Source organism: Marmota marmota, unplaced genomic scaffold (assembly GCF_001458135.2).
Source record: "Marmota marmota marmota unplaced genomic scaffold, marMar, whole genome shotgun sequence".
Lineage (NCBI taxonomy): Eukaryota > Metazoa > Chordata > Mammalia > Rodentia > Sciuridae > Marmota > Marmota marmota.
The window spans coordinates 24,622,674-24,637,753 of record NW_026000174.1 but is presented as its reverse complement, the minus strand read 5'-3'; the positions used below and the strand labels follow the sequence as shown (position 1 = coordinate 24,637,753).

Sequence of the window (15,080 nt, the reverse complement as noted above, 5' to 3'; positions counted from 1 at the left end):
CTTGAAAAATGATATCTTAGTTCATTCAGGTTTCTTTAACAAAATACCATTAACTGAGTGGCTTATAATCAATAGAAATTTATTTTTCACTCTTTTGAAGGCTGTAAAGAAATGAAGGCAGATTCAGTGTTTGGTAAAGGGCTCACTTTCTTATTCAAAGATGGGTTCTTTTTGCTGCAGTGGAAAGAACAAAGCAGCTCTCTTTTATAAGGGCACTAATCCCATTCAGGAGAGCTCCACCCTCATGACCTGATCCCCTCGCAAAGGCCCTGCCTCCTGTTACCATCACCTTGCAAGTTAGGATTTCAGCATTTGGATTCGGGGGGACACAGATATTAAGATCATAGCAAGTGGTTACATATGTATGAAATAAGACAATTTATTCAATCTACAGATAATGAATTTGCTGTGCTTCATGGTAACTTGGACTCAAATGCTTTCTCTTTGTCTCCCTCTGGAGATCTATAGCCCAGGGTCCATGCAGTCTCTGGCGACCCAGACATCTCAAATAACAGTGATCCAATAAAATCAATGGATCTTTTTAAGGACAGATGAAACAATTTTAAATGTTGGGTGGAAACATTTAAAAAAATATAGCCTTTGTGACAACATGAAGATCATGAATATTCAGTTTGTATGTAATCTTAAGCAATCAGATGCATATTTTCAGGGAGGGTGTGTCACCCTGCTCGCTGGGGACATGGGGACTATCTATCATTTCAGAACTAGATTTCTCTAGAGACTTGAAAGTTTGATTTTAGGAACATTTGGGAATGAAGCCTCAGAGATAGTCCTCTTTTTATCTCCCACCTTTGTTGGATCATATTCCTCTTGGCAACATCCATGCACCTAGGCTTTACCTGCCAATTTCCCAGGTCTCCAGAGAGAGAAAACTCCTTGGATTCTGAGTGGAAAGGGTTTAGCTTGAAGCAGAGCACCTGTTTTCAACCTTGGAGGATGAGCGTTCCGTACATGGTGAGACCATCTTGGATGGTGGGTACTCTTTTTTGGAGCCTAAGGCTCTGTCCATGTTGATCTCTCATTAGAATGAACTGATTGTCCTTGGAAGAGCACCAAACACAAACGGAGAGGGTGGAGTGGGAGGACACAGCTTAGAACTGTCCCCTTCAGAAGAAACTCTGTATCAGCCTGGAGTCCCTTCTAACTTTTCAGGAGAACAAGAGTTTTTGCAACTCTGGTTTATATGCTCAGGTTATGTGGAACAATCCAGTTTCAAATATTCTGATGTGCTATTCTCAGAAACCATCTAAATTGAGTCCTAAATGCTAGTATTTCTTAAGGTTACCTCCCATATTGACACTTGTACCTGGAAGCAGCACAAAGCTCTCGCCAGACCCAATGCCCCTTACTTTTAATTTAGAAAATATAGCCACAGTCAGGTAAACAGAGTGCTGGTAAAGAGAGCCAGCTGTTCTGTAAATGATTCCTTTTTTCCGCAGTGCAAATCACCTGGGGTTAGGAGGAGTTCTTCAGAATGGCAGCCTGAGGAACTTGGTGTATCCTCTCCCCTGTGAAACAGCGTAACTAGTGAAAATTATTTTTTTAAAATTTGAAGTCCTTGGAAGTTTTTCTAAGGGTATACATCAAATATAGAAATACTTATTCAAGAAAATCTACATTTTTGTAAGAACCGAGAGACTCTGTGGCATTTGAGCCATGACCTACCCCCTGCCACCAACTGCAGCTCATTGAGGCAGAGCTCTATTCTGGGAAGGTAGGGCAAGAAGATGGGGTTCCTTTTGCCCAAAATTATTCTCTAGGGCTACATTTTCTCCCCAGGAGGGGCAGGCCACCTGCATTTGTCATTTCTCCATGTGTCAGAAGCTCCACTCCATAAAAGCATGACTGAGAGGTCCATACCCGCTGCCTTCTGCTACCCATCCCTACTTACATGATGGAAGTTCTATCCCAGGTCAAGAATACTGGGCCCTTGTTCTCCCTGACCCCAGCCCATACACAGATGGCAGTTTCATGCCAGAAGAACAATCTGAGAAGACCAGAGACTACTGTCCCCATCCAGCACCCTATTTGTGGAGCAGAACAATCACTCTGAGAGATGCAGACTGCTCTTCCCAGTTCCAACTCCATGGCTGTGATGCAGAGATTCTGGCCAGGGTTAGAGGCAAGCTGTAAGAACACAGAATGCTGTAGCTGCCTCCAAAGGGACTGCCTTCATCAGAAATGGAGCATGAGTAAGTTCAAGCCTCAAAGCAATTGGTGAGCATGGGAGAGAAGGCTGGTAGCCCCATGACAGCAACAAGAGAGACAGCAGCCAGCTGGACCAGCTAGAAGGGAGGGAGGGAGGGAGGGAGGGAGGGAGGGAGGGAGAGAGAGACAGGAGAGAGAGAGAGAGAGAGAGAGAGAGAGAGAGATTGGTTTTTCCTAGGGTCAAAGCAAGCCTCAAAGACTGGACTCAAAGGTATCCTCTTACAAAAAGGTCCACTATTAATTGGTTCAGACTGTGGAGCACATTATGCCTAAAGGCATTGTTGAAGACAGTAGATCAATCAGGTAGAAATTAGTGGAGGCTAACAGCTAAGGATGATACCAATGGGGCAGTCCAGCCAGAAGCCCAGCAGGGAGATAAGCAAGAGACAAACAGCTCTGGTAGCATCACCGTCATCTGGATAGGAGGATCAGGAGCACTGTGCGAATGCCCAAGGTATCAAACTCCAAGGAGTGACATCAGAGACTGCATACTGTAGGGGAAAGAGCATCACTGACATAGTTTATCCAAGTCACTAAACAGTTGCTGGAGCAAACAAGTCTTTGGTGGCAATTGAGTGAGGTGGGGGAGTGACAGGTATCCAGAATGGCTAAAATATAGAATACCAAAAAAAAAAAAAAAGGTATTTTTTTCCTGCAAAAATCTAAGAGTTGTTAAAAATAGCAAAATATGACCCATACCCAGGAAAAAAGCAGATAATAAAAATTGTCTTTGAGGAACTGGGATGCTGGACTCATCAGAAAAAGACATCAAAGTAGCTATTATAAGTTTGTTCAAAGAACTAAAGGAAACTATGTTGAAATAATTAAAGGAAGGTATCATGACAATGTCATATCAATAGGTAATATTGTGTTACAAAATAAAAAAGTGAAAATTTGGGACTTGAAAAGTATAAAAAAAGGAATGAAAACCCCACTGGAGGCACTTAAAATATATTTGAGTTGGCAGAAGAAAGGAGCAGCAAACCTGAAAATGGATCAATAGAGATTTCAAAATCTGAAGAAAAGAGAAAAAGTAAGAAAAATGAGCCGAGCCTTAGAGAAATGGGGGGGCATCATTAACTTCACCAATGTCATGTTTAATGACAGTAGGGGAAGGAGAGGAGAAAGATGCATTAAAAAAAAATCAGAGGAAATAATAGCTGTAAACTTCCCAAATTTGATGAAAGAAGTAACCTTCACACCCAGGAAGCTCAACAAACTCTGTGTAAAATAAGCACAAAGGAGATCCACATCTGGATACATCATAGTTAAAACACTGAAAGATAAAAACAGAGAAAATCTTAAAAGTGGTAGCAGAGAAACCACTCATCACCTACAGGAGAATACCAGTAAAATTCACATCTGACTTCTCATCTGAAACAACGAGGCCAGAAGGTAGTGGGATAACATATCCCAAACCTATAATAAAAAACCCAACCTGCTAACCAAGAATCTTATGCATATCAGAACCATCCTTCAACAACAAAGGCAAAATGAAGACATCACCGGATAAGCAAAACTGAGAATTTGTGCCACCTGCATTGTAAGAAACATTATGCAGTGTTCTTCAGGTTGAATGTGAGCGACACAGGACAGCCATTTGAATTCATAGAAAAGCAGAGTATCACCGGAGGTAATCAGATAGGCCATTAAAAGAGGTGATGTAATCGTATTTCCTCCTTTTTTTTCTTCACTGATTTAAGAAGGTATTGCATAAAACTATAGGCAAATCATTGTAGTTTCAGACTAAGACAGAAATGTAATCATATATAATAATAGACAAAGGAGGAACAAAAATGGGGAGGAGAAGGAGTAGTGCTATATGGGAGTCAAGTTTCGGTGCTTTACTGTAAATTAATGGACTTGGATGAGTTCAGATGTATATTGTAACCTACAGACCAACCACTGACACCGACCACTGTCAAGAAATGCAGTTAAATGTATGTTCGGAGTTACCATGCACAAAAGAGGTAAGTACGGTAATGGAGGATATGGTACTTGGCCTGACTTAATCCCTTCACAATGGTTACGTATATCAACACATGTTGAACACCATAATATATGTATTTTTATTTGCCAATTATACCTTCATAAAACTATGGAAAAAGAAATATAGTTAAAACCACTAAAGAAATGAAAATGTACAAGATGATATTCACTTAGTACATAGGAAATCACTAAAGGAGGGGGAAAAGGAACAAAAAATACATAAGACATATAGAAAATATAAAGTAATATCACTTGTTTAAAGTTGCATCTCTATATCAATAATCACATTAAATGGGAATGGGTTAAACTATCCAATCAAAATGTAGAGATTGTCAGATTGGACATAAGACACAGGATGCAACTATGTACTGTTTACTGTTTACAGGAGGCATACTTTTGATTCAAAGATGCAAAGAGTTTGGAAGGGAAAGGATTGGAAAAATGCATCGTGCAGAGAGAAACTGTAAGAAAGCTGGAGTTGCCATGTTAATATCAGCCTATTTAAACCAACAAAACCCAGAAAAGTTGCTAGAGATAAAGGACATTTTATAATGATAAAAGTTTCCATCAATCATGAGTATATTGCAGTTATAAACACATATGCAACTAATTGCATAGCCCCCAAATACATGGAACAAACACTTAAAGAACTGGAGGGATAAATGGACTATTAAACAGCAATAGTGGAAAATTTCGGTATTTTTAAAACTAATGAATGGTGCTGAGCATGGTGGTACACACCTGTAATTCTGAGGAGGCTGAGGCAGTTGGATTGTGAGCTCAAAGCCAGCCTCAGCAACTTATTGAGACCCTGTCTCTGAATAAAATATAAAAAAAGGGCTGGAGAGGTGGCTCAGTGGTTAAGCAGCCAGGGTACAATCCCTAGTACCCAAAACAAACAAAATGGAACAATTCTAATGAATGGAACAATCAGGCAGATATACAACAAGTATAGAGAGACTTAAAACAACAACAACACTATAAACCAGCTAGACCTTACTGACATCTATAATTCACTGTGTTTAATAGCAATAGAAATCACATTTTTCTCAAGCACACAAGGAACATTCTCTAGAATAGTCCACGTGCTAAACCATTAAAAAAAACCTCAATAAATTTCAAAGGACTTAATTCATACAGAGTACATTCTCTGATCATGTGGAATGAAATGAGAATCTATAATGGAAGGGAATCTGGGGCATTAAAAAAATACATGGAAATTAGACAACACATTTCTAATAACTAATGGGTCAAAGAAAAAAACCAAAAGGGAGATTGCAAATGATTTGAGGCGAACGAAAATGAAAACAAAATATATAAACAATATATGCAGCCAAAGTAGTGCTTAGAGGGAAATAAATAACTACCAAAGCCTATATTAAAAAGGAGAAAGATCTCAAGCCAATAATCAAACTGTAGTTAGTTGACAGAGGCCCCCTCGATATCCAAGGTCAGAGTGCCTGCTTGGTGGGATTCTGGGTTGCAGGCTTCTGGCTTCTTTGTGTGTCCTCACATTGAGGAATGGGCTAGCTAGCTCTCTGGGGTCTCTTTTATTAAAAGGCACTAATCCATTCATAAAGTAGGACCCTCATGACCTATTTACCTTCCTAAGGCTCCATCTTCTAAAACCACCACCTTTATGATCAAATTTTGACATATACATTTTGAGGGAAAACAAATATACAAACAGAAAGTAAAATGGTACAATCACCTTGGAAAACTATTCGGATATTTCTCAAAATTCTGTACAGTTACTATATGATACATTAATTCACTTTTAGATATATGCCCAAGATAATTAAAAACGCATATTGACACAAAGATTTGTGCACAAAAGTTTATAGCAGTGTTATTCATAATAGGCCCAAACTGGAAACAATCCAGGTGTCCATCAACTGATAAAAGTATAAACAGAATATGGTATATCTGTACAATGATGTATTTATTTAGCTGTAAAAAAGGAATGAGATACTAACACATGATACAACATGGATGAACCTTGAAAATATACTAATGAAAGAAACCAGACACAAAAGACCACATGTCATACCATCAATTTATCTGAAGAGGCAAATCTGTAAAGACAGAGAGCAGGTTGATTAGTGGCTGCCCAGGGCTGGGTCTGGGGGTGGGATAGGGAATAGTGAGTGGTTACTATTGGATACAGATTTTCTTGGGAGAGGATGAAAATGTTCTACAATTAGATTGAAGTGAAGGATACATAACTCTGCCAATATACTAAAACCACTGAATTGTGTCATTAAATGGGTCACTGATATGATATGGCATTATACATCAATAATGTTGTTAACAAAATGATCTAGGTTATGATGTAAAGAACTAACAAAGGCTAGTGGTTTTGCAGCTTTGGTGGATGGAGGAGAGCCAGTCTGTGTTTCAGATGTATTCTGGGGTGAGGTCCATCTGGGTAGGAAGAGTAGCCCCGTGGACCTGACGTTCCTTTTAAAAGTCATGTGTTCTCCTCTGTCTCCTATACAGATGCTCCCTGGCACATGCAGGGTCTGGCACAGTGAAAACTACTGTCAAATCCCCAAAGGATTATTTACTAGGTTTGACTCCTGGCAAATCAGAGAGGAGCTGGGAAGCAAGAGAAATGCATCCTTCACTAAAATCTCTACCACTCCCCAAAGTACAAACAGAGAGACCAGTTCTTTGAAAAGCCAAAAGCAGGATAAGGAATGATGTCTTCCTCAGCAGAGGGCTCGTCTTAGAAATCTTACCCATGGAACTTTAGTGCAATTAAGAAAGCAGTTTCAGATGGTCATTTCACTTATTGGAGCCTCTGGAAATTGTAGAGGAAAACATTTCTGACTATGTAAATATCCTACCTATATTTTGAGATGCTGCTTTTGAACACAGAGGAACAAAAGACCATACACATCTTATAAGCCTGTTGGCAGTTAACCAATGAGAGGGAAGGTCTAGCTTCTTAGGGCCTTTCTGAAATTCAGAAAACTGAGAAAGGGATTTGGGATGGACTTTCCATGTCATAGAGTTTTTAGTCTCATGAACTAACAAAGGAGAAAGGACTCCTTGAAAACCCTCTCACCCAGGGGCTGCAAACTCAAAATGCCAGGCCGGTAACTTAAATGGGTGGTATGGAGTTTGTTTTAATGTAACGGAGAACAGTTAGAGAAGTGGAGACTGTGTATGTTGACTAAAGCTAGCTGCAGTGGAAAGATTTAAAGTGAAGCTTAGCTGTCTCCTGTTCTAGCCTGGTTCTCTTTAAGAAGGTAACAAGTGGCCTTAAGAAGAAAGTGATTTGCATGAGTTCACAGAATACCTTGCCTTCTCTTAACACTTGGGAGCTGCATCAGAAGATTTCCAGGATGGGCCCCAGAATGCTAGTAAATCAGCCTCTGATCTGTCTTTGGTATTTGAAAGACTTGGGACTCCCAAATGTGCTCTGGAGAGCAGATTTTTTTTTTTTTTTAACATGAAGCATGTTCCTTCCCACTATTTCTCATGGTCTCTGGTTTTCTAAGAAGGAATTGTGGTCTTAACCTTTTATTCTGAACCTAAAGTTGTTCTGGGCTCGTGCTGGACTCAGAGTGTGTGTTGCATGCACACAGGTGAGGGTGAGATCCTCCAGGGAGCCATGGCAGGGCTCGAGGGAGTACAGCCCCCCTTTGGCTAGAAGTAATGTTTGGTCTTGGAAAATGGAGGACTGCAGCAGGAAGGATGAATGGCTCAGGCATTATCTAGAAAACTCAGTCCATTTCCTTGCAGGAACAGCCTGTCAATATGTTTTTGTCTACTCTACAATGTGTGGGAAACATCTTTGATTTTTTTTGTAACTGTGCATATAATTTCTTAGTATTTCACTTCCGGGCATTGATTAAAGCTTTTCTGTCTCCTTTGAGTCATTAAATAGAAAAGTGTTGGAAACAGATTGACGGTGTTTCTACGGACTCGGAGAAATAGGAATCTCCTTAACTTGCTGAAAAGTTTGTTCTGGTCTGGGCTGAATAGACATTAATAGCTAATGTTTATTGAGTATTTACTATATGCCAGGTACCAAGCTAAATGCTATACACAAAATATCTCACTTTGTCTTCACAGTAAATCTGACGTAGGCACTATAATAATCCTCCTTTTCTGAAAAATTGAAAAAATTGAAGCACACAAATTAATTATGTTATTAAATAACATAATCAGGGTCACATAGCGCATGGTGGGAAAGGCTTTGATTTCATCTCATCTGACCTGAACTCCTAGGTTACATCAAACCCAGAACACTTAGATCCTTGCAGCATGCAATCACAGCTAGGTATTGGCTTCCAGGATTATATATATATATATTGATGCATTCTCAGAGTCTCAAATCTGGTGATGTGTATTTTGGTCCCTTGAAAGAATATGGAGGTCCATCTGTGTGACTGTATTCATTGTATTTCTATCCAACATTAAAAAGAGTGCATTTCCATTACTATCTTAGCCTCCTTTGACCACCCACATTCACCCAGAAGGAAGCATTTCCATACAAAGTAGTTTTAAAATAACAGTAGTACTCACTTGCGGGCAGCTTTCCTCGTGGGCAGAATGACCATGGTTGAAGACGTAAGGGAAGGAGAGAGATTCAGCCTGTCATGGGCTTCTCCACTATTCTCCTGGAAGAGAGTGTTTGGAATCATTTTCATTATATAAATGAACAACCTGAGAAAACAAGGAAGAGAAGGAACTCAGTGAGGTTCATCCAAGTCAGTCAACTGAAGTGGGCAGAGTACTTTGCTAGATGCTTTATATCCACAATCCCAGTCCATCTCACAACAGCCTTGTTGAGAGGTCAGTAGCATGCTCATTTCACTGAAAAGAAAACAGATTCAGAAGCAAGTCTGAGAGGAATATCCCATTAGCATATAACAGCCAAGTTCTTTCTCATTGGCTGGTGCCCATTTTAGCTAGAGTAAGGAAAGTTAATTGCAGTACCAGTGTCCAAACCTCGATGGCTTTAACCAATAGCACTGTATTCCTCACTTACCCACTGAGCAACGTTGAAGTTCTTGGCGAGCTGAAAGTCTTCCTTCCATCCAAGGACACATTGTGCTGGAGCCTTCTGCTAGACCTTCTGCAGGCAATTGGCAAATGTGGGAAGAGAGAACACGGAGGATGTCATGGGAGGTTTCCATGGGCCAGGCCTAGAAGGATAGCACATAATTTCTGCCATATTTTATTGACAGAAACTCAGTCATTTGGTTCCACCTGATTGCAAGGGAGTTGGGAAGTATAGTATGGATGGTTGCTTGGAGGAAAAGTCAGGGGTTTCAGTGACCATATAACAGTCTCTTATGTGACTACGTGGTCCTGGTTGTTATATATGTGATGAATGATGAAGTTTTGGTCAATGATGAGCTGCATCTTAGTCCTATAAGATTACATTGCCAAGTGACGTCATTAGTTTGTGTAGGCACATACTGTGACGGTAGCACAATGATGAAATCTATCAACCCTGCACTTTGGAAATTATCTCTGTCATTTAGTGATATGTGACTGTGTTTGAATATCATGCCTAGGTGAAGTCACAAAGCCAGGGAGTGGCAGAGATGGAAGTAGACCCAGGTCTGTGTAACTCCAGATCTGAGTTCTCTGCACTGCCTCTTACACTGGGTTGGATCCAGTTCTGTGCTTCTGGACATGGTGGATACTCCTTGCACTGATGTGGACTTTGCATTCCTGCTCACAAAAGTTTTATGGACCTGTCTTCTGTGTGCAGCTCTGCCTGCACCTACCATGCACTGTTTGAGCTGTGGGTTTGAGAGCAGCTGACTCAGGGTCAGGCCTTTGAAGCTCCAGGCTTATGTGGTGCTCAATGGCTCTGCTGGGAGTGATGGACGATTGACAAACCGTGTCACTCTCCCCAGGCGGGCTGGGCTGATATTAGCATTCAGCAAGGCTGTGAGTCTTGTTGGACAAACCAGCTGTTTAAAGGCTTAAAAAAAACACCCACAAAAACTGCTGAATGCCTCTCTTAGTTGAAGCTCCTATAAGTGTGGAGCTAACAGGTTCCCACGCTTGTTGAACAGCAAAAAGGGGAACCGTGCTATAGTGTTTTCTTTGGGGGGCATATTTGGAAGTCATTTTTAGCTGTGCAGCTAAATGGGAAGATGCTTTCAGAAGTGTGGACACACTCCACGTTTGGTAAAGGGCACTATTTGTGCCTTCCTTTCTTCCTTCCTTCCTTCCTTCCTTCCTTCCTTCCTTCCTTCCTTCCTTCATTCCATCCTTATTTTTAGAGCTGCAGAACTCTGATTATTTAGAAGAACAAGAAGAATCCACTGGTTTCATGAATGTGCTTCTTGAAAAATGCTGGATTTAATAATTTCTTCCCCCACTTCCTCACTGATCCATGGCACAAGACTCAAATTGCAGAGTGACTTCAACTGTACTTTCCTTCCAAGCTTCTCTTTCCATTCCTTTGGGTGTTCTCAGGAAGAGGGCAGATATCTCAACAGCAAGGTCCAAACAGATTACTCTTTATTTAGGATTCCAGAGTCAGGTCATTTTCTTCTATCACTTGGGAGAGAGATTCAAAAGCATGGGGATTCCATGAGCGCAGTTCTTTCCAAGTTAAAGCCTTGTTGTGCTGTGCCAGTTTTGACGGCACCATGCTGAGTGGTGTAACTGATCCTGCTTCCTCAGGCCTGGGCAGAGAGAGGCCTTGTAAGTAGAGTTCTAATGGGTACTGCTTGTTTGATGGTGATTAAGTGGGCATTGGGAATTTTGCCAGGTGCACACGTCTGGGAATTAGAAGCAAAAGACATCTGTTCTCATCAAAGGCAGAGTGGCAAAGTACAAATCACAAGTCATTCTCAATAAATCCTAGAGCTGGCACTTGAGATCCAGAGTGGAACCTGCTTACCTGTGTGCATAGGGTGTTTGCAATATTCCTCTATGAACAGAGAAAACAGAGCAAAACATTTCCTCTTGCCCTGAGCTGACCCGTGTGAAAAATAGAAAGTCTGGTGGTCCATTTTCAGAATAATATTAAGCCTTAATTGGATCCAATTGTAGCCCTTGCCTTTTGCCCACCCCAATTTTAAAATTGGTCAATCATGTAGACTGGACACCTGAGTCCTCCAATCAAGAAGGGCAGCGCTGCCTTAGGTATGTAAATAGGCAGACTGCCTGCCCAGTGTGTGCTTGCTAGCCAGTTCTGGCAGCATGCGCCTTTGTCAGATGTAGATGTCTTTCCCACCCACTTTTTCACACATGTTTGCTTTCTTGCAGCACCTCATTATTTCTAAGAACCAAGTCAGTTCTTCTTGCTTATGGCATCTCTGAGTTTTAATCCACCAGATTTGGGAGAAGCAGGGATGGTGATCAGGATGCTGAATGATAAGGAAGAAAGGATATTGCAGAGTCCAGCATGGATCTGGTCCAGGGAGATGATTCATAGCAACAAGTGAATCAACTCAGGAATCAAGGCCTTACTTCCTTTTTTCTTTCCTCACTCCCTCCCTTTCCTTCCCTTCCCTTCCATACTCCCGTTGGTTTAGTGAACAGACATTTGAAAGGTGTTCACTCATGGGGGATTCTATGCTAAGTGACCAGAGTGATGTTAAGGGAAAGATGTAGTCCTCACCTGCAGTCCAGCATAGGGTGAAGATATGGACAGCTGTCATCAAAGTGAAATGTGACGAATGCTCTGAGAAAAGGACAGGAACATGTCACGGGAGGTGGACAATGGGTGACTTACTTGTAGCTGAGCAGATGTATGTGCAAGTTTGGAGACATTTTCATGGAGAAAGAAATATTTGAACTGAAAGATGATTTGGATTTCAACTGCGAAATGTTGAGGAAAGGCTTAGGAACCTCTAGCAGAAGGACCTGCATGCATAAAGGTGTTGAAATTGGAAAACCTCATGTCATTTTACAAAATGCCTTCACTGTAATTATTTGATGAGTGCATGCCACTCTTAGTCAATTGGTAGAAGGGCTTTCTCCCTCTTTCCTTCTTTTTCCTCCAGGTTGTTGTGTGGTAGATTCATATTATTCCTTGAGATCACAATAGAGGACCATGAAATGGGAGTGTAGGGTCAGGTGGTGGTGGGGACTTTCCCTCCTCTTTTCCTGTGAGCACCTAGTAGGGAAAGTGAAGGAAAACACACATTGCCCATTGATTTTCCTTGCAATAGGTTGACTTTAAGGTTCATGCTTGGTCCAGTGGAATATAACTTATGAATCAGCACTAGTAAGGGCATTCGATGTTAAAACATCAACCTTGGTTTCTCCCATTTTGAGGGATCTTCCTTGCCTGGCTGTGGGTGGTCTTGCAAAACTAACAGTGGAGCTCCTGTTGGAAGGCTGTGCTAAGCTCGAGGGTGTCCCTCCTCCATCTGCTCCTTACCATCTCATGAAGAAGCCAGGGTCCCATAGCCATCTCTTGCAGCTTTCATTTGACATGTGACTCATTGCTCCGAAGAAGGCTGCTTTGCTGATGGGACTGGATTACCTGGCATAGGTACTTGGCATCATGGTGTGCTATATTTGAATATGGCTTGTCTCCTTCAAACCTCATGCTGGAGTGGAATCTCATTGTGAGCTACTAAGAATGTGGAAACAGTTGGACTGAAGGGTTTAGGGATGGAGCTTCAAGAAGTGATTAGGATTAGATAAGGTCATCAGGGTGGAGTCCCGTGAGTGAATACTGGGAGCATGTACTCTTTATAAGAAGAGGGGGAGACCAGAGGACACCTCCTCACACACACCCTCATGCAAATGTGCTCCCTGTCTCTCACCATGTGATACCCTGCCCTGCCTTGGGATTCTGTTAGCAGAGACCCAAAAAAATGGGGTCCCCTGATCTTGCAGTTTTAGCTTGCAAGTTGTGTGCTAAATAAACCTCTTTTCTTTAAAATGTGACTGGTCTGCCCTATTGTGTTATTAGCAACAGAAAATAGACTAAGACATGGTGTTTCTGGCCAATGTTTGTCCCTCTGGAGCCCCTTCTGTCTCAAATTGCCTCCAGGTTTTCTCATCCTTGATAGAGTGAGCCAACCGAAGATTGATAATTAAAAAGATGAACAACTGCTGGTGTTTGGAAGTAGCCAATCAGAACAGGCCATCTAGTGCCAGAGCAGGGTGCTGGGTAGCCCCTGCTGTGTCAGCCACGAACTGTTTAGTTGCTGGCTTTTGTTGGGAGGCTGGGTTGCTGCAGGAGGGACCATGATAGTGGGGGTGCATATCTCATGTGATTTGAGAGACCAAATTCTTACCAAATGGAAGACATTATTTTAGTATTATTAATAAATGGTATCACTGAAACAGCACATACCAGCTAAATAACAAACCTGAAAAAAATTATTTAATCAACCTTGCTCTGACTATTTATGGCTCAACCAAAAATATTCCTGGTAGCTTCTCCTTATTAACAGGGAAGATCTCATCACTGGGACTTGAAGGAAGTCAAATGGATGTTGGCTCTTGAACAGATGGAATTGCCTAGGTTCCCACAGTAGTTTAAACTAGACATTCTCAAATGTTTTGGTCTTAGGACTCCTTATACTCTAAGAAATATTTGAAGACCCCAGAGAGTTTTTGTTGATGTAACTTGCATCTATCAGTATTTACCATAATAGAAGTTTATACTGAGAAAATGTCCAAATAACTATTTCTTATTTTATTTAACAATGGCAATAATAAACCCAATTACATAAATCAACACAAGTGACATTTTTTTTTTTTTTATGAAGAACTACAGACTCCTGTAGTACCAGTTTTAGTTTGTTTGGGCTACTATAAGGAAACATCATCCATGGGGTGGTTTATAAACAACAGAAATTTACTTTACACAATTCTGAGTCTGGGAAGTCCAAGACCAAGGTAGTGGCAGCTTTGGTGTGTGTTGAAGGCCTGGTTCCTGGTTCATAGACAGGTGTCTTCCTACTGTGTCTTTGCGTGGAGCTTTCCCGGGCGGCTTCTACAAAGGCACTAATCTCATTCATGAGGGCTCCACCCTCATGACCTAACCACCTGCTGAAGGCCCTGCACCCCAACAGCATCACTGTTGGCATTAGGATTTCAAAATATGGATTCTAAGGTGGGGGGCAGGGAGCATGAACATTCAATCTATAGCAGTTTTCAAAACACAGAAATATTTTATTGAGAAGAATGGCACTATATTACATAAAACTTCACAAATCTCCAATGCCTGGCTTGACAGAAGAAAGTTCTAGTGCTGTACTTGGTTCTGCATTCCATTTGTCTTGATATGTAGAAGAATATCATGCTACATATTAAAGTATGTGAATCACATTCTTCTTCACATACATAGGTAAATGGAAAAAGAAGTATTTAAATAGCATTTTCAGATAATTTTGAATACTATTCTTTGATACTATGCCTCAACTGGACAAATGATGTGTTTTTAAAGCCTCGTTGCAATATAGACTCTGAAGACTTACCAATAAATTTTATCTTAAAATCCAAAGTGTCTTACACTTTGATGCTTGTGTCTTTTACCCAAGCGTGATTTTGAAACACGATTGCAGTGTTCATTTGAAAAAGGTAGGTGCACAGAGTAATGCAGATCTTCTAAGTGTGGACACATTTTATCATGGGTTATCAATAATCACTTTTATTAATGTTACCACTGATATCATCAGCAGTCTCTAAGTATTGGGAAGCTGCCAGTCTCCTGGTGGTGGATGTAAGTTTTCCAAAATTCTAATTTTTGCTTGAAGACCTTGAATTTTGTCTTAGAGAATAATGCTATCAGTTCTTTTCCTTGAAGTGACAAGCCTTTGAGAAGAGCCTGCCAAATTTCCAGCTCTGAATAATTTTGATCTGCCAGTTGTCCTGTCAAGTGACAATCGTGTTCTATGAAAAGTGGCTACTTGGGG

The 15,080-nt window shown here is 41.0% G+C and overlaps 1 protein-coding gene across 3 annotated transcripts in view; it reads left to right on the top strand.

Annotated features, from left to right (window-relative positions):
* The window catches only part of Galnt18 (polypeptide N-acetylgalactosaminyltransferase 18), a 338,683-nt gene that overhangs the window by 18,855 nt on the left and 304,748 nt on the right, over window positions 1–15,080 (top strand). The gene's annotated exons all lie outside the window — the stretch shown is intronic.